Here is a 24,582-nt window from a genome sequence, read left to right as displayed (position 1 = left end):
GAGACAGATTTCCAGAATGGAGGTGTCCCGACAGGAAGACGTGCGAAGCAATTGATCGGCGTCTTAGGGAGCACGGAACATTCCAGTCTATGACTCGCGACTGGGGAAGACCTAGAACGACGAGGACACCTGCAATGGACGAGGCAATTCTTCGTGCAGTTGATGATAACCCTAATGTCAGCGTCAGACGTTGCTGCTGTACAAGGTAACGTTGACCACGTCACTGTATGGAGAGTGCTACGGGAGAAGCAGTTGTTTCCGTACCATGTACAGCGTGTGCAGGCACTATCAGCAGCTGATTCACCTCCACGGGTACACTTCTGCAAATGGTTCATCCAACAGTGTGTCAATCCTCATTTCAATGCAAATGTTCTCTTTACGGATGAGGCTTCATTCCAACGTGATCAAATTGTAAATTTTCACAATCGACATGTGTGGGCCAACGAGAATCTGCAGTTCTGCAATCACGTCATCGACACAGATTTTCTGTGAACGTTTGGACAAGCATTGTTGGTGACGTCTCGATTGGGCACCACGTTCTTCCACCTACGCTCAATGGAGCACGTTATCATGATTTCATACGAGATACTCTACCTATGCTGCTAGAAAATTTGCCTTTACAAGTACGACACAACATGTGGTTCGTGCACGATGGAGCTCCTGCACATTTCAGTTGAAGTGTTCATACGATTCTCAACAACAGATTCGGTGACCGATGGATTGGTAGAGGCGGACCAATTCCGTGGCCTCCACGCTCTCCTAACCTCAACCCTCTTGACTTTCATTTATGGGGGCATTTGAAAGCTCTTGTCTACGAAACCCCAGTACCAAATGTAGAGACTCTTTGTGCTCGTATTGTGGATGACTGTGATACAGTGCGCCATTCTCCAGGGCTGCATCAGCGCATCAGGGATTCCATGCGACGGAGGGTGGATGCATGTATCCTCGCTAACTGAGGACATTTTGAACATTTCCTGTAACAAAGTGTTTGAAGTCACGCTGCTACATTCTGTTGCTGTGTGTTTCCATTCCATGATTAATGTGATTTGAAGAGAAGTAATAAAATGAGCTCTAACATGGAAAGTAAGCGTTTCCGGACACATGTCCACATAACATATTTTCTTTCTTTGTGTGTGAGGACTGTTTCCTGCAAGTTTGGCTGTACCTTTTTGTAACACCCTGTATGTGTAATCACCTCCGATATGGTAACTGGCACAAACAGTGCTCAATCATTTAGGGAGAGGGCACCCCAATACAGCAAAACCAGTTTTAATTCACCAACACCTTTGCAGATAAACATTACTAGCAATTTAAGTGCCAAGTGCTCCCCTACCTGCCTCTTCATAATTCCTCTACGGAACACCTAGGCAAACCAGTTGTAGCTCCCAGACACCTACACACTACCAGAGGAAGTCTGCGGATTCCTTTGCAGATAAATGTTGCTAATAGTTTCAGCGACAACCACAGCTCTCCCCACCACCCTTTCTCTGTGCAATGATCAGAAACATATTCACTCTCCTCCTTTCAAACTAGCTTAGGTAACTCACATGTCAGCCAGGCAGCCACCCAGGCAGAATGATGACACGTAACTATGATGCCTAAAGCAAATTAACCCTGCAGGCCTGTCTTTATGATTTTCTTTTATTTACATGTCAAGTTTCGTAGGTCCAAATTGAGGAACAAATCTCCAAGGTCATGGAACGTGTCAGTACATGAAATTACAACATAAAAGTAATAAGAGGTAACAATAAAATGTTAATGAACCTGAAAAATGTCAAGCCATAAGTTTAAGTAAAAACAATCAACAATACAACAAGAATCAGTTTTTATTTTTCAAGAAACTCCTCAACAGAATAGAAGGAGTGAGCAGCCAGCAGAGACTGTGATCGCGCGTGCGTGTGCGTGTGTGTAGATACAAACATTTCACTAAATAGTAAACAATGGAAACTCCAGGTTGGAATATCATCAATGTACTGTAAAGATGACATGTTAAGTTGCAGATAGGCATAGTTAAAAGACACACATTAGCTTTCGGCCACAGGGTTTATCAGAAAAAAAGAAGAGAAATCCACACAATTCATTCACACAAGCAAACACACATCATGTTTACATGATTTCCAGCTCTGGCAGCTGAAACCAGAATGCAGCTGTCACATGGAATGGAAGCAGCAATCTGGAGGGGGTGGGGAAGGAGAAGCGATAACAGTGTACCATTGGGAGGAGAGAGGAATACTGTCAAGTGGAGGGTGCAGGGAGTAGAATGCCAACAGCAGTGTCGTGAGACTGTAGGGTATGGAAAAAATGAGCAAAAAAAAAGAAAAGGAGAGGAGCAGAGAAATATGACAGGGTGCATTGGTAGAGGCCGGAACACAGAGGGTGGGAGATGAGAAAGTGGAGGAGGTGATAGGACAGAGGGGTTGGAAACCGTTGGATGGAGAGTCTGGGGACACTTTGTTACTGTAGGCTAAAGCCAGGATAGTTATGGGAGTGGAGAATGTTTTGTAAGGATAACTTGTATTTGTGCCATTCAGAGAAGTTGGTGGTGGAGGGAAGGATCCAGATGGCTCGGGTAGTGAAGCAGCCTTTGAAATCGAGTGTGTTGTGTTCAGCCACATGTTGTGCCACAGGCTGCTGTACATTGCTCCTGGCCTGAGATCCCTCCCACCCCTCCTCAAGTGGTGTTCTATCACCCACCCAACCTCCACATCATCCTAGTCCATCCCTGTGCCACTCCCAATCACAACCCCTCGGCACTAGCATCACGTTCCTGTGGAAGACCCAGGTGCCAGACTGGTCCAATCCACCCACCCAGCACTTCCTATTCCAGTCGTCACACGTTTATGCTACCCCATCAGGTTGGACCACCTGTGAAAGCAGCCCTGTCATTTACCAGCTCGGCTGCAATCATTGCTCAGCTTTTTAAATTGGTATGACTACCAAGGAGCTGTCCACTATGGTGAATAGCCAATGCCAAACTCTGACCGAGAGAAAAATAGACCACCCTGTGGCACGACTTGCAGCTTAACATAACACGCTTTCCGAATGACCCTTGTAAATATACATTGTCACTTACTCTACGCAAGGCAAATATGTTTAAATCGTGAAGGTAAGTCCCTAACAGGTTTCTGAAGTCAAACATGAGCTGTTGTTGTAGTATTCAGTCCTGAGACTGGTTTGATGCAGCTCTCAATGCTAGTCTATCCTGTGCAAGCTTCTTCATCTCCCAGTACTTATTGCAACCTACATCCTTCTGAATCTGCTTAGTGTATTCATCTCTTGGTCTCCTGCTACGATTTTTACCCTCCGCACTGCCCTCCAGTGCTAAACTTGTGATTCCCTGATGCCTCAGAACATATCCTACCAATCGGTCCCTTCTTCTTGTCAACTTGTGCCACAAACTCCTCTTCTCCTTAATTCTATTCAATACCTCCTCATTAGTTATGTGATCTACCCATCTAATCTTAAACATTCTTCTGTAGCACCACATTTCAAAAGCTTCTATTCTCTTCTTGTCCAAACTATATATCGTCCATGTTTCACTTCCATACATAGCTACACTCCATACAAATACTTTCAGAAACGACTTCTTGACACTTAAATCTATACTTGATGTTAACAAATTTCTCTTCTTCAGAAACACTTTCCTTGCCATTGCCAGTCTACATTTTATATCCTCTCTATTTCGACCATCATCAGTTATTTTGCTCCCCAAATAGCAAAACTCCTTTACTACTTTAAGTGTCCCATTTCCTAATCTAATTCCCCCAGCGTCACCCGACTTACTTTGACTAAATTCCATTATCCTCGTTTTGCTTTTGTTGATGTTCATCTTATATCCTCCTTTCAAGACACTGTCCATTCCGTTCAACTGCTCTTCCATGTCCTTTTCTGTCTCTGACAGAATTACAATGTCATTGGTGAACCTCAACGTTTTCATTTCTTCTCCATGGCTTTTAATACCTACTCCGAACTTTTCTTTTGTTTCCTTTACTGCTTGCTCAATATACAGATTGAATAGCATCGGGGATAGGCTACAACCCTGTCTCACTCCCTTCCCAATCAGTGCTTCCCTTTCATGCCCCTCAACTCTTATAACTGCCATCTGTTTTCTGTACAAATTGTAAATAGCCTTTCGCTCCCTGTATTTTATCCCTGCCACTGTTAGAATTTGAAAGAGAGTATTCCAGTCAACATTATCAAAAGCTTTCTCTAAGTCTACAAATGCTAGAAATGTAGGTTTGCCTTTCTTTAATCTTTCTTCTAAGATAAGTCGTAGTGGCAGTATTGCCTCTCGTGTTCCAACATTTCTACGGAATCTTCCCTGAGGTCAGCTTCTATCAACTTTTCCCATTCATCTGTAACGAATTCGTGTTAGTATTTTGCAGCCATGGCTTATTAAACTGATAGTTCGGTAATTTTCACATCTGTCAGCACCTGGTTTCTTTGGGATTGTTATTATTATATTCTTCTTGAAGTCTGAGGGTATTTCGCCTGTCTCATACATCTCGCTCATGGTAGAGTTTTGTCAGGACTGGCTCTCCCAAGGCCATCAGTAGTTCCAATGGAATGTTGTCTACTCCTGGGGCCTTGTTTTGACTCAGGTCTTTCAGTGCTGTGTCAAACTCTTCACGCAGTATCGTATCTCCCATTTCATCTTCATCTACAGCCTCTTCCATTTCCCTAATATTGTCCTCACGTACATCGCCCTTGTATAGACTCTCTATATACTCCTTCCACCATTCTGTTTTCCCTTCTTTGCTTAGAACTGGGTTTCCATCTGAGCTCTTGATATTCATACAAGTGACTCTCTTTTCTCCAAAGGTCTCTTTAATTTTCCTGTAGGCAGTATCTATCTTACACCTAGTGAGATAAGCCTCTACATCCTTACATTTGTCCTCTAGCCATCCCTGCTTAGCCATTTTGCACTTCCTGTCGATCTCATTTTTGAGACACTTGAATTCCTTTTTGCTTGCTTCTTCTTCTTCTTCTTTCGATTTCGGCCATCTTTGGACCACGTTCAACAATTCACTTGCCCGGCTTTTTGATCTTTTTTTCTCTCTTCCCAATATTTCCTCATCATTTTCGAGTGGTTCCTCCTCCGCTCTTCTGATCATTTCCTGTTATTATTCTTTAGTTTCGTTTCTTCTGGAAAACACTTAATTTCGTTCACTATTTGTCTAAACTTTTCCCTGTCCCTGATTGACTCACGGGTGACATTAAAATAGGCCAAATCCTTTTTCACCATCTGTATCCATTTATTGTTGGTTTTTTCGTTCCTGTTACTATGTTCAAACACTTTTCTTGTTAGTCTGTTTCCATCCATTCTCGACAGGTGACCATAAAACGTTAGTCTGCGTTTACGCATTGCCTCACTCACTTTCTCAATAGTTTTGTACATTTCCTTACTACTCTTTAGCTTGTACTCTTCCCCAATCTTTCTCAGTCCTAATATTTTTCTCAAAATTTTCCTTTCTTTCTTTTCCATGTTTTCTATTTCCCCCTTTTTGTTAAGAGTTAGGCACTCCGATGCATACAGGCATTCTGGTCTAATGACAGTTTTATAATGTCTTAATTTAGCTTGAATCGAAATGTTTTTTTTGTTATATATGTCTTTGGTTTTTTGTAAAGCAAATTCCATTTTCCTTGCTCTCGCCTGGTTTGCACTCTTGTCTAAACCATTCACTTGAATTATTTCACCTAAATACTTAAATTTTTCTACTCTCTTAATATTGCCGTATTTAGTAATAAGATTTTTCTTGTTATTTCTATGATTAGACATATACACGGTTTTTTCAAATGAAATCTGCAGTCCAGCTCTGGCCGAAACTTCTTGTAGTTTCTCCAAGTAGTTCTGAGCTATTTCTTCGTTTTCTGTAATTATTGCCAGATCGTCTGCAAAAGCTAAACAGTCCACTTCTATTTTTTCTTTTTTTGTTCCAATTCTGATGTCATTCTTGGTGCCTTTGAGTTCTTCTTTCCATATTCTCAATATCTTTTCCAGTACGCAGTTGAAGAGGATTGGGGATAAACCATCACCTTGTCTAACACCTGTTTTAATTTCGAACTTCCTTGAAATTTCACCCATAAATTTAACTTTGGCCTTACTGTTTGTTAGCGTCTGTTTGATAATTTGAATTGTTTTCTTATCGACCCCAAATTCTTCCAATACTTTCAGTAATGTTTCTCTATCTACCGAGTCGTATGCTTTTTTGAAATCTACAAATACTATTGCAAATCTCTGGCCTCTTGAGATTCTGTAACGAATTAGTGTTTTCAGGTTAAATATTTGTTCAACACAGGATCTACCTTGTCTAAAACCTGCTTGATATTCACCTATTTTTTTATCCAGAACTGGCTCCACGATTTGAAGTAATTTCCTTGACAAAATTTTGTATCCTACTGGTAGTAGCGAGATCCCTCTATAATTATTAACATTCATCTTATCCCCCTTTTTGTGTAGTGGGTGTATCAGGGCACACTGCCAGTCTTCAGGAATTCTTTCTTCGTCCCAGATCTTCTTAAACATATGTTCCAAAACTTGTGGGAGGTTGGTATCCATTATTTTTAGGATTTCTGGTACTATGGAGTCTTCACCTGGGGCTTTATTGTTTTTTAGACTGTGTATTATGTGTTTTATTTCTTCAGCGTCTGGAGGTTTTGCTTGCTTCATTTACTGTATTTTTATATTTTCTCCTTTCATCAATGAATTTCAATATTACATCTGTTACCCAAGGCTTTCTACTATCCCTTGTCTTTTTACCTACTTGATCCTCTGCTGCCTTAACTACTTCATCCCTCAGAGCTACCCATTCTTCTTCTACTGTATTTCTTTCCCCCTTTCCTGTCAATTGTTCTCTTATGCTCTCCCTGAAACTCTGTACAACCTTTGGTTTAGTCAGTTTATCCAGGTCCCATCTCCTTAAATTCCCAGCTTTTTGCAGTTTCTTCAGTTTTAATCTACAGTTCATAACCAATAGATTTTGGTCAGAGTCCACATCTGCTCCTGGAAATGTCTTACTATTTATAACCTGGTTCCTTAATCTCTGTCTCACCATTATATGATCTATCTGATACCTTCTAGTATCTCCAGGACTCTTCCATGTATACAACCTTCTTTTATGATTCTTGAACCAAGTGTTTGCTATGATTAAGTTATGCTCTGTGCAAAATTCTACCAGGTGGCTTCCTCTTTCATTTCTTACCCCCAATCCATATTCACCTACTGTGTTTCCTTCTCTCCCTTTTCCTACTCTCAAATTCCAGTCACCCATGACTATTAAATTTTCGTCTCCCTTCACTACCTGAATAATTTCTTTTATCTCATCGTACATTTCATCAATTTCTTCATTATCTGCAGAGCTAGTTGGCATATAAACTTATACTACTGTAGTAGGCGTGGGCTTCGTGTCTATCTCGGCCACAATAATGCGTTCACTATGCTGTTTGTAGTAGCTTATCCGTACTCCTATTTTTTTATTCATTATTAAACCCACTCCTGCATTACACCTATTTCATTTTTTATTTATAACCCCGTATTCACCTGACCAAAAGTCTTGTTCCTCCTGCCACTGAACTTCACTAATTCCCACTATATCTAACTTTAACCTATCCATCTCTCTTTTTAAATTTTCTAACGTACCTGCCTCATTAAGGGATCTGACATTTCAAGCTCCAATCCGTAGAACACCAGTTTTCTTTCTCCTGATAACAACGTCCTCTTGAGTAGTGCCCACCCACTGATCTGAATGGGGGACCATTATACCTCCGGAATATTTTACCCAAGAGGACGCGATCATCATTTAACCATACAGTAAAGCTGCATGCCCTCAGGAAAAATTACGGCTGTTGTTTCCCTTTGCTTTCAGCCGTTCGCAGTTCCAGCACAGCAAGGCCATTTTGGTTGTGTTACAAGGCCAGATCAGTCAATCATCCAGACTGTTGCCCCTGCAACTACTGAAAAGGCTGCTGCCCCTCTTCAGCAACCACACGTTTGTCTGGCCTCTCAACAGATACCCCTCCATTGTGTTTGCACTTACGGCCATCTGTATCACTGAGACATGCAAGCCTTCCCAGCAACGGCAAGGTCCATGGTTCATGGAGGGGGGGGGGAGGGGGCAACATGAGTAGCCAATGTATTACTACAGTCACTTTCAAAATACAAAATAAAATATGCTTCTGAAAATAAATAAGTTTGTAATGTTTTTAAGCAGAGACATGATTTTAGAACAAAATATTCTGTTTTACAAATTTAATGATATTTTTGTACTTCATTGCAATATTGTATGCTGACTACTAAAGTAATGGTGATAAGTTCACAAAATTGTGGTGTTTACTGTATGTGATCAGTTACTTAGATGTAGAAGAGTATGGAGTAGTAAACTTAACGAGTCTGTCTGGTACATATGCAATCACATATACATTCACATTTATACTCTGCAAGTCGCATTGTGGTGTGTGATGGAGGATACCTCTGACACTGTACGATGTAGTCTCTTCCCGCATGTAGTCATTTTAGTCAATGTTTGTGAGAATCTACATCTACATCTACATCTACATCTACATCCATACTCCGCAAGCCACCTGACGGTGTGTGGCGGAGGGTACCTTCAGTACCTCTATCGGTTCTCCCTTCTATTCCAGTCTCGTATTGTTCGTGGAAAGAAGGATTGTCGGTATGCCTCTGTGTGGGCTCTAATCTCTCTGATTTTATCCTCATGGTCTCTTCGCGAGATATACGTAGGAGGGAGCAATATACTGCTTGACTCTTCGGCGAAGGTATGTTCTCGAAACTTTGACAAAAGCCCGTACCGAGCTACTGAGCGTCTCTCCTGCAGAGTCTTCCACTGGAGTTTATCTATCATCTCCGTAACGCTTTCGCGATTACTAAATGATCCTGTAACGAAGCGTGCTGCTCTCCGTTGGATCTTCTCTATGTCTTGTATCAACCCTATCTGGTACGGATCCCACACTGCTGAGCAGTATTCAAGCAGTGGGCGAACAAGCGTACTGTAACCTACTTCCTTTGTTTTCGGATTGCATTTCCTTAGGATTCTTCCGATGAATCTCAGTCTGGCATCTGCTTTACCGACAATCAACATTATATGATCATTCCATTTTAAATCACTCCTAATGCGTACTCCCAGATAATTTATGGTATTAACTGCTTCCAGTTGCTGACCTGCTATTTTGTAGCTAAATGGTAAAGGATCTATCTTTCTGTGTATTCGCAGCACATTACACTTGTCTACATTGAGATTCAGTTGCCATTCCCTGCACCATGCGTCAATTTGCTGCAGATCCTCCTGCATTTCAGTACAATTTTCCATTGTTACAACCTCTCGATACACCACAGCATCATCTGCAAAAAGCCTCAGTGAACTTCCGATGTCATCCACCAGGTCATTTATGTATATTGTGAATAGCAACGGTCCTATGACACTCCCCTGCGGCACACCTGAAATTACTCTTACTTCGGAAGACTTCTCTCCATTGAGAATAACATGCTGCGTCCTGTTATCTAGGAACTCCTCAATCCAATCACACAATTGGTCTGATAGTCCATATGCTCTTACTTTGTTCAATAAACGACTGTGGGGAACTGTATCGAACGCCTTGCGGAAGTCAAGAAACACGGCATCTACCTGGGAACCCGTGTCTATGGCCCTCTGAGTCTCGTGGACGAATAGCGCGAGCTGGGTATCACATGACCGTCTTTTTCGAAACCCATGCTGATTCCTACAGAGTAGATTTCTAGTCTCCAGAAAAGTCATTATACTCGAACACAATACGTGTTCCAAAATTCTACAACTGATCGACGTTAGAGATATAGGTCTATAGTTCTGCACATCTGTTCGACGTCCCTTCTTGAAAACGGGGATGACCTGTGCCCTTTTCCAATCCTTTGGAACGCTACGCTCTTCTAGAGACCTACGGTACACCGCTGCAAGAAGGGGGGCAAGTTCCTTCGCGTACTCTGTGTAAAATTGAACTGGTATCCCATCAGGTCCAGAGGCCTTTCCTCTTTTGAGCGATTTTAATTGTTTCTCTATCCCTCTGTCGTCTATTTCGATATCTACCATTTTGTCATCTGTGCGACAATCTAGAGAAGGAACTACAGTGCAATCTTCCTCTGTGAAACAACTTTGGAAAAAGACATTTAGTATTTCGGCCTTTAGTCTGTCATCCTCTGTTTCAGTACCATTTTGGTCACAGAGTGTCTGGACATTTTGTTTTGATCCACCTACCGCTTTGACATAAAACCAAAATTTCTTAGGATTTTCTGCCAAGTCAGTACATAGAACTTTACTTTCGAATTCATTGAACGCCTCTCGCATAGCTCTCTTCACACTACATTTCGCTTCGCGTAATTTTTGTTTGTCTGCAAGGCTTTGGCTATGTTTATGTTTGCTGTGAAGTTCCCTTTGCTTCCGCAGCAGTTTTCTAACTCGGTTGTTGAACCACGGTGGCTCTTTTCCATCTCTTACGATCTTGCTTGGCACATACTCATCTAACGCATATTGTACGATGGTTTTGAACTTTGTCCACTGATCCTCAACACTATCAGTACTTGAGACAAAACTTTTGTGTTGAGCCAACAGGTACTCTGAAATCTGCTTTTTGTCACTTTTTCTAAACAGAAAAATCTTCCTACCCTTTTTAATATTCCTATTTACGGCTGAAATCATCGATGCCGTAACCGCTTTATGATCACTGATTCCCTGTTCTGCGTTAACTTTTTCAAATAGTTCCGGTCTGTTTGTCACCAGAAGGTCTAATATGTTATCGCCACGAGTCGGTTCTCTGTTTAACTGCTCAAGGTAGTTTTCAGATAAAGCACTTAAAAAAATTTCACTGGATTCTTTGTCCCTGCCACCCGTTATGAACGTCTGAGTCTCCCAGTCTATATCCGGCAAATTAAAATCTCCACCCAGAACTATAACATGGTGGGGAAATCTACTCGAAATATTTTCCAAATTATCCTTCAGGTGCTCAGCCACAACAGCTGCTGAGCCAGGGGGCCTATAGAGACATCCAATTACCATGTCTGAGCCTGCTTTAACCGCGACCTTCACCCAAATCATTTCACATTTCGGATGTCCGTCAATTTCCTTCGATACTATTGCACTTCTTACCGCTATAAACACGCCTCCCCCTTCACTGTTCAGCCTGTCTCTGCGGTATACATTCCAATCTGAGTTCAGGATTTCGTTACTGTTTACATCTGGTTTCAGCCAACTTTCTGTCCCTAGTACTATATGGGCGTTGTGATCGTTTATTAATGAGAGCAGTTCTGGGACCTTTCTATAGACGCTCCTGCAGTTTACTATTAGCACATTAATATTGTTATTCCCTGTTGCATTTTGCCTACTCCTATCTTGCCGCGTCTCAGGAGGCGTCTTGTCGGGCCTAGGGAGGGGATTCTCTAACCTAAAAAACCCCCATGTGCACTCCACACGTACTCCGCTACCCTTGTAGCCGCTTCCGGCGTGTAGTGCACGCCTGACCTATTCAGGGGGACCCTACATTTCTCCACCCGATAGCGGAGGTCGAGAAATTTGCACCCCAGATCTCCGCAGAATCGTCTGAGCCTCTGGTTTAAGCCTTCCACTCGGCTCCAAACCAGAGGACCGCGATCGGTTCTGGGAACGATACTACAAATAGTTAGCTCTGATTCCACCCCGCGAGCGAGGCTTTCCGCCTTCACCAATTCCGCCAACCGCCTGTACGAACTGAGGATGACCTCTGAACCCAGACGGCAGGAGTCATTGGTGCCGACATGAGCAACAATTTGCAGTCAGGTGCACCCAGTGCTCTCTATCGCCGCCGGTAGGGCCTCCTCCACATCTCGGATGAGACCCCCCGGCAAGCAGACAGAGTGAACACTGGCCTTCTTCCCCGACCTTCTCGCTATTTCCCTAAGGGGCTCCATCACCCGCCTATCGTTGGAGCTCCCAATAACTAATAAACCCCTCCCCCCGTGTGCCTGCTCGGACCTTGCTGAAGGAGCAGCCACGTGTCCCCTCACAGGCAGAGCGGGCGACGCCACACGGCCAGCCTCCACATTGACCTTCCGCCTCGTGTGCCACGAACGCCGCTGAACCCGCCACTCCCCTTGGGGAGAGGGTGGCCCAACCGCGCCCGGTACCCGCGAAGATGTCTCGACAGCAGGGACAGTGGGTGAAACATGTAACACCTGGGGTGTACCTTGCGACGCACCAGACTCCCCACTGCCGCTACACTCCGAGGCAGCAGCCTGAAGACGGCTGACCGCGGCCATCAACACGCTCAGCTGTTCGCGAACATTGGCCAGATCCTCCTGCGTCCGTACACAGCAGTCACACATCCTATCCATCCTAAGGAAACAATTTACTGAAGAGAGTTAATCAACCTTTAACTAGACTGCTAATTCACTAAAGGCGGCTGCTTATTCACTAAACTGTGGTTGCTAGCCACTTGTAGAAAACAATGAAAATAGCACTACCTGTCTCTGGACTGTATTGAAAACAAACTCTAGCACTACTGGCACTATGGTTGACTACAGGGACTCTCTCTTACTGTATTCAAAACAAACACGAAATCTATGGAACACTATTAAGAGCACTCGAAAATTAAAGCTTCCTAAAAGCAAATACACACGGAAGAAGAAGTGACAAGTAAGAAAAATACAGTTAATACTTAAATTAAGGTAGCTCGCTGCACAGCAGACGTGAAGCAGGCGGCAGTTACGACGACACTGTCTGTACATGCATTGTTTCCAGCAACACATTCACTGAGAGTGCTTTCCATACCGAAAATATAAGTAAATGCAGAAAGAGGTGGACATTGTTCTGATACAAATTAAAAAGTAAAGGAGACGTCACACTGTTGCAAGCCCTTAGTTGTAGCACTAAAAAGTACTGTAAGATAGTAAACAGAATGTACTGTACCAGTTGCAGTACAGTAGAAACTCTATTACCTGACCTTCGATTAACCCACTCCTCGGATTATCTGACCACGTGTCTGACCATGCATCTCTGCTCCATGCCGAACAGCACTATCGATCAATTTTACTCCTGTCACAACAGATGTCCTCCTGAATCGTGCTCCGATGCGTACTCACTTGGCCGACTTCTGTACTACCAGACTGTTTGGAATACTGTACTCTCGAATTTGCTGTTTTACCTGTGTGTGTTTTATTTGTACTACTATATTTCTTTTAATTTTAAAGTTGCAGGTAAATTTTATACACTTCTGGCATCGTCAGAGTAGGGACGATCTGTAGTATTACGAACACTGAATAAATTCTCAACCGCCAAGATCGCTAAAATCATTTATTCGTACAGGTGGCTGGTTTTAGCAATTTTCTTTTGCCATGTACATCATATTAAATAATCTCCTCCAGCAGTACAGTAAGTGGTGCTACATAATGTATGTCCATTTTGGTACTGTGAGGTACTCTAGAAGTTGTGTCAGTTTTAAAATAACAGCTATGTACACACACACATTATTTCACCGATTACAAGTGCTCACATTCATCACCATCACCAGTTGTAAAATGGTGGTGAATGTGAACACTTGTAATAAACCCCCACCAACTGAAATACTGTTGAGTGGTACTTAATGTTATGTGTCGACCAAAGTGCCGACACAGTGTTATTTTGAAGGGGCCGAATAGGCACGCTATAAGCTCACCCAGAATATCGTGAAGTCTGAAACAGGATGCTCAATGAATGCTAATAAGAAAAGTACGTTGCTTTGGGAATACTTAACTTTAATCCATCCTTTTGGTATACATCGTTTATGGTGAATACAAGTAAGACTCTCTCCAGATATGGTTAACTGCGCCTTGCTAGGTCGTAGCTATGGACTTAGCTGAAGGCTATTCTAACTGTCTCTCGGCAAATGAGAGGAAGGCTTCGTACGTCTAGTCGCTAGCAATGTTGTCCGTACAACTGGGGCGAGTGCTAGTCCGCATCTCTAGACCTGCCATGTGGTGGCGCTAGGTCTGCAAGTACTGACAGTGGCGACACGCGGGTCCGACATGTACTAATGGACCGCGGCCGATTTAAGCTACCACCTAGCAAGTGTGGTGTCTGGCGGTGACACCACACTTAAGATAGGTAAATAAATTAGTAAAATCAAAGTGAAGTGAAGTAGAAATTAGAAAATAAATGAAAAACTTAGTTTAGTTTAGAAGAATTACACACTGGCAAACAGCGGACAGAGCAGCGGTGGTAATGGCTGGCGCTTGTAAGTCAGCACGTTCAGGAGAAGCCGTCGCCCTCCCCACATAAGCGGAAGCTGTCGATTCAGCCGTCAGGGCATCGTCCGACCGGCTCACGTGTTTCTCAATGGTCACATGTGATCAAGGCCCTCGCCTACATTCCGAGAGCCAATGACCGACGTTAAGAAGATTCTTCGAGAAGCTTTTCAATGTGACAGAAGAGGCAATGACCGTGAAGTCGTTCACCTCCAGTGAACTGAAGTGAATAAATACGCGAGACGCAGTGGGCCCGACAGGAGTCATTTTCAGTTCAGTTTTGGAGCTGAAGACCGTCATGCGGGAAGAGACTACATCGTACACAGAAGCACCAACTCTGCCCCTGTGATGGAATAGCAAGCCACAGCCTCGCTGCCAGAAGACAGAAGTAAAAGGTATTTGAAGACTGATTTTTACGTACCCGGGTGACTCGTGAGGATGGGAAGGAGACGGCCTCACATCAGCAGTCACCTGTGAGCTGGGATGAAGATCTGACAGCCAAAGACTGGCAAGTGGGAGTCCATTGTTCGAGTCCGGGACACTGGCCTTCCCCCACCGCGTCGCTCCGCTGGCCGATGCACAACACGTGGCCGCTTAGAGAAGAGAAACAGTGGGACGCCGTATTCAAGGTATCACCATCCGATTCACGACTTCGTTCTCAATAATTAAACGGGCCACCTCACAAGGTGCGTCTCCAGCCAACTGGGCGAGACGGCGACACGAGATACACACCGCCACGCGTAATCAGACACCGCCACTGCCGCAGCAGAAGGCTTCGCAAACGACACAGCTGCCGCTCTCCCAGCCAGAACATCCAGTAAGCAAACAGTTGTACAAAACTTTCAATAAAAGTTATCTTACGTAAAAATGCTGTTTCATTCTACCTCATACCCGAGCCAAGGAAGAACCAACCCTGCTTACATGTTTTTAAGAGAGATAAAGTAATTTATTTAGTGTTTTTCACCCTGACATAATGCTTTAGAATCAAATGCCCTTTGCAGTAATGCTCATCTTAACAATTGACTACCATCAAAAGAGAGAACCCAGTTACAATACCAACATGCAAAACAAATATGCTACAAAGTTATGCACAAAACTACGAGGAGTGTTCATTAAGTAACGCAACACATTTCTTTCTGACTGCATTTGGTTTTATTCAGGATTCCAATACTTCATAGTATTCTCCACTCTTTTGACTACAAACTCTTATTTTTCAACACAATCTCTGTTCAGTGTGGCAGCCTTACTGGGAGGGCCTGTATGCTAGCACGGTACCACTCTGCCGGTCGACATCAGAGCCAGAGCTGCATCTATAACCTCCCCCTCACCCGTGTACTTCATACATCCAGTTAACAGCAAGGTGTCAGTGATCTGTTAATCACCTCGGTCGAGTGTCGCCAAGTACCGACACTGCACGAGTCGCAGCAGTCACGTGAAAGATTGGACAGGTTTCTGCGACCTTTTTGCAGTAATGGCAGATGCCTATCCCATCACCTCACCCTGCTTTTGTCCACTGCCAGTTCCCCGTAGACATTCTGCAAGTGCCTACGAGTATCTGCGGTGCTCTAGTTACGAGAATTACAGTGACAGTTGTCTACTTGGAACGTACCTCCATTACAGATACCATTTTGAAAGTAGCACTGCCACCTATTGGAACTTTGTGAAAATATATGGACTGACGTGGCAATATTCCACAACAAATTCCTCATTTCTGCAACTGATGTCAGAGGAAAAAAATGTCACATTACTTTCCGAGTATCCCTCATAATATATATTTCAGCCCCACAAAACCCCTCCCCCCCCCCCCCCCCCAACCAGCCCCAACCCCAAAACTGTATTAGATAGGAGTTTTTATACGAGGACTATTCAGAAAGTAGGGAATGTTTTGGCATTAAAATAAAACTAAGTACAAGAAAGACATTTTATTATATTCATTTGAAAGAGCAACTGACACACTACTTTTCCACATAGTCACCAAATACATTGAGGCATTATCATAGTGGTGGACAAGCTTTGAAAGACCTTCGTTGTAAAATTCTGCCACCTGAGACTTCAGCCAGTGAGTAACACCCACTTGGAGTTCCGCATTGTCATCAAAGCACTGTGTTGCAAGCCAGTTCTTCACCTTGGGAAACAAGTGGAGGTCACTTGGTGCAAGATCAGGGCTGTAGGGCAGATGAGGGAAAATTTCCCATTTGAATGAATTAAGGAGTTCTTTAATGCAGTTTGCCATGTGAGGTAGAGCATTGCCATGCAAAAACAAAATTTTGGACATTAGCTTTCCTTGGCGTTTGTTTTGAACTGCTCTTCTAAGGCTGTGCAAAGTTTCACAGTTTTTTTATTGAGGGGGGGTGGGGGGGGGTGAGGAAGCCTTGTGTGCCCCCATTCCAAGGACTGTAATTTTGTCTCATAATTCACGTGTTTCACCCACGTCTCGTCACCGGTTATGATTCAATCCAGCAATGAATCCCCATGTTTGTGGTAGGCCTCCAGAAATGTCAACGTTGCCCACATTCGCTGTTCTTTATGGTGCTCTGTAAGCATTTTGGGCACCCATCGTGCACAAAATTCGTGGTAGCCCAGCTTTTGAGTGACAATTTCAAACAACAAAGTCTGTGAAACTTGTGGAAATGAAAGCAAAAGCTCTGTTATTGTGAAGCAATGGTTTTCACAAATTGTTTTGTCAACTTTTGTGACAAGATCTTCAGTCACAATGCTTGGGCGTCCACTCTTCTCTACCCTTCCCACTTACGTTCGGCCATTTTTAAATTGAATGCACCATTTCCAGATGGAACATTCACCCATTAAATTGTTCCCTTACACTTCACACAGTTCACAATAAATTACTATAGGTTTTAGGTTTTTTCCCAACAAAAATCATACCACAGACCGCACCTCACAACTGGTGGGTTTTTCGATTGCAGTGTACATTTCAAATTTGAATATAAAAAATGCCGGCTGAGCTGCTGAGCACACACATACCAAAATATACGAGGTCAGCATGTGCCTAGCGGCGTCAGACGGTAACGTTTCCTACTTTCTGAATAGCCCTCATAACAATCTTAGTTGCAGTTGTTCAAGATTTTTTTTAAATTTATGTCAGTGGTGCTCTGTTTTAACAGTTGATGACTGGAATAACATTTATTACATTTTTCTCTGCCAACTTGTTCCCAGATATATGATAGCGCATTTGTTGTTTGTTCCAGACTGGATATATCACGCTGCAGAGGTCTCGACAGAGCCCTAGTCCCTTACCTTGCTGCGTTACCACGACTTCCCACATTTTTTTATGGAAAACATGGATTTTTCCAAAGTTGCAACCAGGACTGAGCAGTATCTTCAAAATGTCCAGTTTGCACTGCCTGAAACTTGACCGTTCCCTTGTTACTGGAGTGCTATTTGATAAGTTTCCAGGAAAGCTTGTTGGTTTCAGGTAAGGAAAGGTCTACCCTACGTGATTTCTGTGCAGTTCACCATTAAGTGTTTGGTGGAGGATTCACAGATCATTATCATAGTTCACGTTACATTCCACTCTCCAATAGCATGTGGAAAAAATCAACATATTAATCTTTTCCTGTGAGCTCTGAATTATTCTATTTTATCACTGTAGTCAGACTTCCTTTTGATTTTACTTGTAGGGTCGACATTTATTTGTCTGTATGCTACATAATTGAAAAGGTGAAAAATCTTATTGTAGTCCTTGTGACATTAGGATTGTAGAATCGCCTTATTGGCAGGTAGGACTATAATTTCCTTGTCCCCTTGCAGATTTCTCAGTGTTTCTTGCTCTTCCTTGAAGATGCTGGATCTTAGTATAGGCACTGTGATAAGTGCTCTAAAGGTTTTACAACAAACCACCTCTTCTGCTTCCGGTGGTAGAGAAGCTGCAACATATTCCATGGAGCTGATGTAATCTACTACTGGTATAATTTTTGGAGTGTGTATGAAATTGAGCCCTTTAGCAAGGATCTTCACTGTATTCTCATCTACATGATTGTCGGTGAGATTAATGACAGTATGTTTCCCTGTACCTTGTCTTGGCTTTTTGTGCTAATGATTGAATTTTGTTTTCTGGTGCGAAGTAATTTTCAACTGCACTGATTCTGTTTGTGACAAGGCCATATTGTCACCCCATTCCCAAGAATTCCAGAGTGTGTAACTGACATGTAAAGATGGAGATGAAGAATTTTTTTAAGTGATCTCTGGCATTCTTCGGATTTCATGAATTCTCTCTCTTACTAGGGCCAAGTTTGCAAGGCTGGTGTGTTAATGTGATGTTCGATGTCTGCAGATGTAGGTACGGCTTTTTCATCCTGACACCTTGTCGAATAGATCTGTGTACTGAGAAGTCTACCTTTCACCTGGCACAGCTTCTCCAACTGATATGCATTGTGAAATGTTTACTCCCTGTTGAATGAAGTGAGGTGATCTCTCAGGCTTTCCAAGTGTGGTTGGTTAATGGTGTGTTGTGCTGAGTCCTCCCCCCCCCCCCCCCCCCCAAGCCAACTGCGGAAGTGGAATATTGATATTATGGTCAGTTTCAGTGGTATTGCCCTCTTGACCAGGTTCCACTTTGACACCTTGGAACTAATCATGGAAAACATTGAAGATTGTATCACAGAAAGTTTTGTGTGTTTTCTGAAGTCAACTTATTTCCTATTCAAAGGAAAATATGATGACCAAACCCCTGATGGCAAACCTATTCATGGAACCCAATTAAACAAAGGTAGTAAAATCCTCCAAGCTGAAACATGTTTCTATTGGCACATGGATGGCACTTGTCTTTTGGTCACATCAAGCAGAAAAACTTGAGCTCCTGGAACACGTAAACTCTTTGTAACATAAAACCCATGATGCAACTTTGAAAAGAGAACTAGCTACCTTTCCTTGACATGATATGAGAACACGTTGACACCTTTGTCACAATGCATAAGGCAAACCTATATGCACTGACCTATCTCCATGCCTCAAGTCATCATCAGCTAACAAAAATTTGTTGCTACAAAATCTGGTCGATACTTTCAGACAAGGAGAGCATCATTGAAGAATTACAAGCAATGCTCCAAAGTAATGGGTACTCAGATTGTCAAAATCAAGAATGAATGAGAAAAAGATTAAGTCTGAGAAGGAAGAAGAGAAGCAAACAACTGCTTACACATCTAATGCCGGCCAAATATTCAGAAAGATCAGTAGGCTCCTATAGAAATATGGCACACAGTGCATTTCACTCCTTTCAACTAAGATAAAAAGTAGTCTTTACAGTGTTAAAGACAATATGTCACCTTGAGGTTGAAGCTCTTCTGTCCACCTTTGCTTACAAATAGATTTGATTTTGGATGTGGTGTCACCGCCAGACACCACACTTGCTAGGTAGTAGCTTAAATCGGCCGCGGTCCATTAGTACATGTCGGACCCGCGTGTCGCCACTGTCGGTACTTGCAGACCTAGCGCCACCACATGGCAGGTCTAGAGAGGCGGACTAGCACTCGCCCCAGTTGTACGGACGACATTGCTAGCGACTAGACGTACGAAGCCTTCCTCTCATTTGCCGAGAGACAGTTAGAATAGCCTTCAGCTAAGTCCATAGCTACGACCTAGCAAGGCGCAGTTAACCATATCTGGAGAGAGTCTTACTTGTATTCACCATAGAGATGTACCACACGAGAGAATAAAGTTAAGTATATGAGACGCGCCGTTCTTTTCTTTTTAGCATTCATTGAGCGTCCTGTTTCAGACTTCACGATATTCTGGGTGAGCTAATAGCGTGCCTATTCGCCCCCCTCAAAATAACACTGTGTCGGCCCCTCGGTCGACACATCATTGGAGAGGGTCCACCTTGAGCAAAACACAATTTTATTTTTTCCTCTATCTTCCAGACATGTTTCGATGAAGTTCCAACATCATCAGTGGGGCTTTATTTTTGTCCTTGTTACAAAATGCTATCGTTTTCCCATGTTTTTGTATTTCTTATTATAATTGTTTTTTTCACAGTTTGTCATTTTTTGTGGTTTCACCACTATCTCCGCTGTGAAGACCTGCACTATGTAACATTCACTATAACTGTTTACAAATTATGTCTCCAAAATTCTGGCGTATATCAAATGCCATTAGAACATAGCATGTCTTACGTGGGGGCAGACTATTGGGACATTCGAGGAGAGGTGAAAGCACATCAGTGACACATCCGACTGTAACAACCAAGCAAACCAGCTATCGCTAAGTACTGCCTCGAATATAATTATGAAATGAAATATAATGTGAACAGCCTTGCAGTGGAAATATCAGGTTTCTGGGACAGCATAATTAAGGAGCCAACTGCAATAAGTATGTTAGAAAACCTAACAAACAAGGACAAAGGCTTGATTTTCAATGAGGCTTGAGGCCCTGCACTCATTTTGTTCTCTCTGGCCATTATATTCACCAGAGCTGGGACACAGAATTTGCATTTCATGGAATTTCAGCTTGAGCTCTGAAAAACAAGCACATCAAAAGGCAAAGTAGGTGTCTGGAATCCAACTCGGCTAGAAATAGCAGCATGACACCAATAATAACAGTCAAGTCTTTCGGAGTGCATGCATCGAGTACACACAGCAGCAAACTTTGCAGCACTTTAGGAAGACAGTTGGGCTAGTAATCAACATGTTGTGCATAAAATGGAAACAACTCAGCAAAATAACTGGAAGAACACAATCTGTCACACCGATAAAACCTGAGAGATGGCAAGAAACTGGCTACTTTGCAGTAACACGAGTATCCACATGGTCAGTGGGACGAAGTCTGGAGCACTATCTACTGTCAGTATGTTTGTCACTGTGGTGACATCCACTAATACAGTGGCAGTGAGAAGAACACCGGTGGAAAGAGGCACAACCACAGCGGTGTGCGCAACAAAAACATTGTATTTAATACTGACAAGACAAATTCTGTTTAGATGAGTCCCAGCTCTGCATACACTATTGTGATGGATGTAATCATGTGGGGTAGCTCTGAGTATAAACATTGTCATATGAGCCCAGCACCTAGTGTGATGATATGGGGGCACTACCAAGTTCACAAGTTCTAAGGTAACATATCACTTTAACAAGCAGAGGTGTTGCACAACATTTACCAAACCAACGAATGATGATTGCAACAACAAAATTTAAGTAATGAGTTAGTATAGCATGCTGTTTGGAAATTCGTTTTCTTTCTGTGTGTTTAAGTTGAATGGACACAGCATATCTGCTAGTCAGGATGACAACAGGAATCTAAGCTTCATAGTACCTGTTGGTTTTGCATTGTCTGCTCCTACCTTGGAGATATGGTACAATCCACAGGAGGAGGACATCTGTGACAATCGTGATGATGTCCCCAATATCTGGAGAGTCTTTGAGATCGTTCAGTTAGCTGTCATCCAAGAGAGAATAAAGGTCAATTACTATCATACGTAATTGTATTGAGCAAATCTAATGATACTGCTCCTTGGTCATAAAGGAATGTATGACATGTTTGACTGTTGTAATTAATAGATCAATGTATTCATATTAACAAAGAACGTTTCTACATTATTTATTGGAAATTTGAGATTTGTAAGAGATCTGTTCAACTTCCAGCACAGAAGTTGCAGAAGGAAATAAAGTCCACAGTAACGAAGACTGCACAGTTAGTCCGATCTAGGTATGAATAATTCTACAATGGCAAACAGAAATTTATACACAGGTATATTACATTACATAAAACATGATATAACACCTCAACACAATCACTTCTGGTTCCAACAGATATTAATACAGACAGCATAATTTGCATTTCTGGCAAGTGGCTTAGCTGAGATGAGTCTCCGAAGTCACTGTGACAATCTGTGAACGAGGCAACTTAATATCACATGTCACCATTGCTGTCCTGACCTACCCACCTAGATACAGTGATTGTTCTGCTACTGCTCTGGCCAATATGTTTTCCAGAACTTTGACCAACTGAAAACACCTGGCCATTTGCTGAGAGACTGGCACGCCAACAACCAACAGCTGCTATGACTGATGAACTCTGCCATAAGGCTGAAGCAGAATAGAATGCCAGAATGAAATTTTTGCTTTGTGGTGGAGTGTGGACTGATATGAAACTTCCTGACATACTAAATGTGTGTGCTGGACCAAAAGTTGAAGTGTGGACCTTTGCCTTCTTTGGGCCCATACTCTACCGGCTGAGGTCGCCAAGCACGACTCGTGAACAGCCCTCAAAGTCTTACTTCCATAATTATCTGGTCTTCTACCTTCCAAACTTCACAGAGGCGTATTTTTGGGTAGCTCAGTCAGTAGAGCACTTGCCACGGAAAAATCAAAGGTCCTCAGTTCATGTCTTGATCCGGTACACGGTTTTAGAATAGAACAAATTACCCATACCTAAAGTCAAATCTCAGTTCAACCCAATGCTCAGCCTGGTTGGAGCCATTGTTGCGGCTACAGTTGGCAGCTTTGTGTACGTTTCACATCCTGTATACTCCACAACCATATACAAACAAAATTGTGTATTCTTCTTACTATACAGCATCGTGAGGTGACAGAAGTCTTGGGATACCTCCTACTATCATGTTCGACTTTCTTCTGCTTGGCGTAGTGCAGAAACTCGATGTGGCATGGACTCAATGGATGTCCCGTGCAGAAATATTGAGCCATGGTGTCTCTATAGCCATCCATAACTGCAAATAGTGTTACTGGTGCAGGATTTTGTGCACAAACTAACCTCTCATTTATGTCCTATAAATGTTTGATGGGATTTATGTCGGGGAATCTGGTGGCCCAATAATTCATGCAAATTGTCCAGAATGTTCTTCAAACCAACAGCAAAGAACTGTGACCGTCCACAATTGTTTGGGAAGTTGAAATCCATGAATGGCTGCAAATGGTCTCCAAGCTGCTGAACATAACCATTTCCTGTCAATGATTGGTACGGTTGGACCACAGAACCTGGTCCATTTCATATAAACAAAGCCCACATTATCTGAAATCTAAACTCATCTGAACAGGCCATAGTTTCCAAGTCATCTAGTGTCCATGCAATATGGTCACAAGCCAGGAGAATTACTGCAGATGATGTTATGCTGTTAGCAGAGGCACTTGCAACAGTTATCTGCTGCCATAGCTCATTAACACAAATTTCGTTGGACTGTCCTAATGGATACGTTCATCATATGTTCCACATCGAATTCTATGGTCATTGCATGCAGTGTTGCTTGTCTGTTAACACTGACAACTCTACACAAATGCCACTTCTCTCAGTCATCAAGTGAAGGTCACTGGCCACCACTTCACTCATGGTGAGAAGTAATGCCTGAAATTTGCTATTTTCGGCACACTTTTGACACTGAAGATCACGGAATATTGAATTCCCTAATGATTTCTTAAATGGAATGTCACATTAGTCTAGCTTCAACTACCACTCCACATTCAGAGACTGTTAATTCCCACTGTGCAGCCACAACCATGCTGGAAACTTTTTCACATGACTCACCTGAGTACAAATTACAGCCCCGCCAATGCACTGCCCTCTCATACCTTGTGTACACAATACTACCACCATCTATATATGTGCACATTTTTATCCCATGACTTGTCACCTCATTGTACATGCACAATAACTAAGATTTCATTATTTGCTTTTTTTCTGTGTGTTGATGTCAAGCACTGCCTTAATCAAACAGACTTTCCATAGGGGGAGTACCGATACTGAAAATGTGTGGAATAAAAGGAAATATTTTTTTTTGTTTTTAGTTTGAGAAATCTTGGTGTTTTTTGGTACAAAGTGGATGCCTTGGAAGACGTGTGTGTGTGTGTGTGTGTGTGTGTGTGTGTGTGTGTGTGTGTGTGTGTGTGTGTAGAATAGTGAAGGACTGGCCCTGCTGGGAGGTGAAAGACATACAGGACAATAAGGGGGCAGGAAATAACGGGACATTAGGAAAGCATATGGAAATAGTCTTTTGCTGACACAGGAAGAAATAATGCGAGTTCAGTACAGAACAACAACAATATGAAAAATGATAGATTGCTACTCATCGAATAAGAGGAGGCATTGAGTTGCAGACAGACACAATGAAAAGACTGCTTATCTTTTAGCAAAAATTTCATTGTAGTTTTACTGAAAGCTTAGCTGTTTTCCATTTGTGTGTGTGTGTGTGTGTGTGTGTGTGTGTGTGTGTGTGTGGTGTGAGAGAGAGAGAGAGAGAGAGAGAGAGAGAGAGAGAGAGACTGACTCAATGTCTCCTACATGTGGTGGGCAGCCTTCTCTCTTCTCATATTACTGAGAGACTGAATATGTTTCTTAACTATTTGGGCAGGTTACTTCCAGTCTCATTGTTTTGGCAGGAT

General features: G+C 42.7%; 1 protein-coding gene across 2 annotated transcripts in view; it reads left to right on the top strand.

The window, feature by feature from the left end:
• Nucleotides 1–24,582, top strand: part of LOC126109578 (disks large homolog 5-like) — a 721,341-nt gene that overhangs the window by 390,219 nt on the left and 306,540 nt on the right. The window lies entirely within an intron of this gene.

Source organism: Schistocerca cancellata, chromosome 12 (assembly GCF_023864275.1).
Source record: "Schistocerca cancellata isolate TAMUIC-IGC-003103 chromosome 12, iqSchCanc2.1, whole genome shotgun sequence".
NCBI classification, from domain to species: Eukaryota; Metazoa; Arthropoda; class Insecta; order Orthoptera; family Acrididae; genus Schistocerca; species Schistocerca cancellata.
This window is presented reverse-complemented; position numbering and strand designations above follow the sequence as displayed.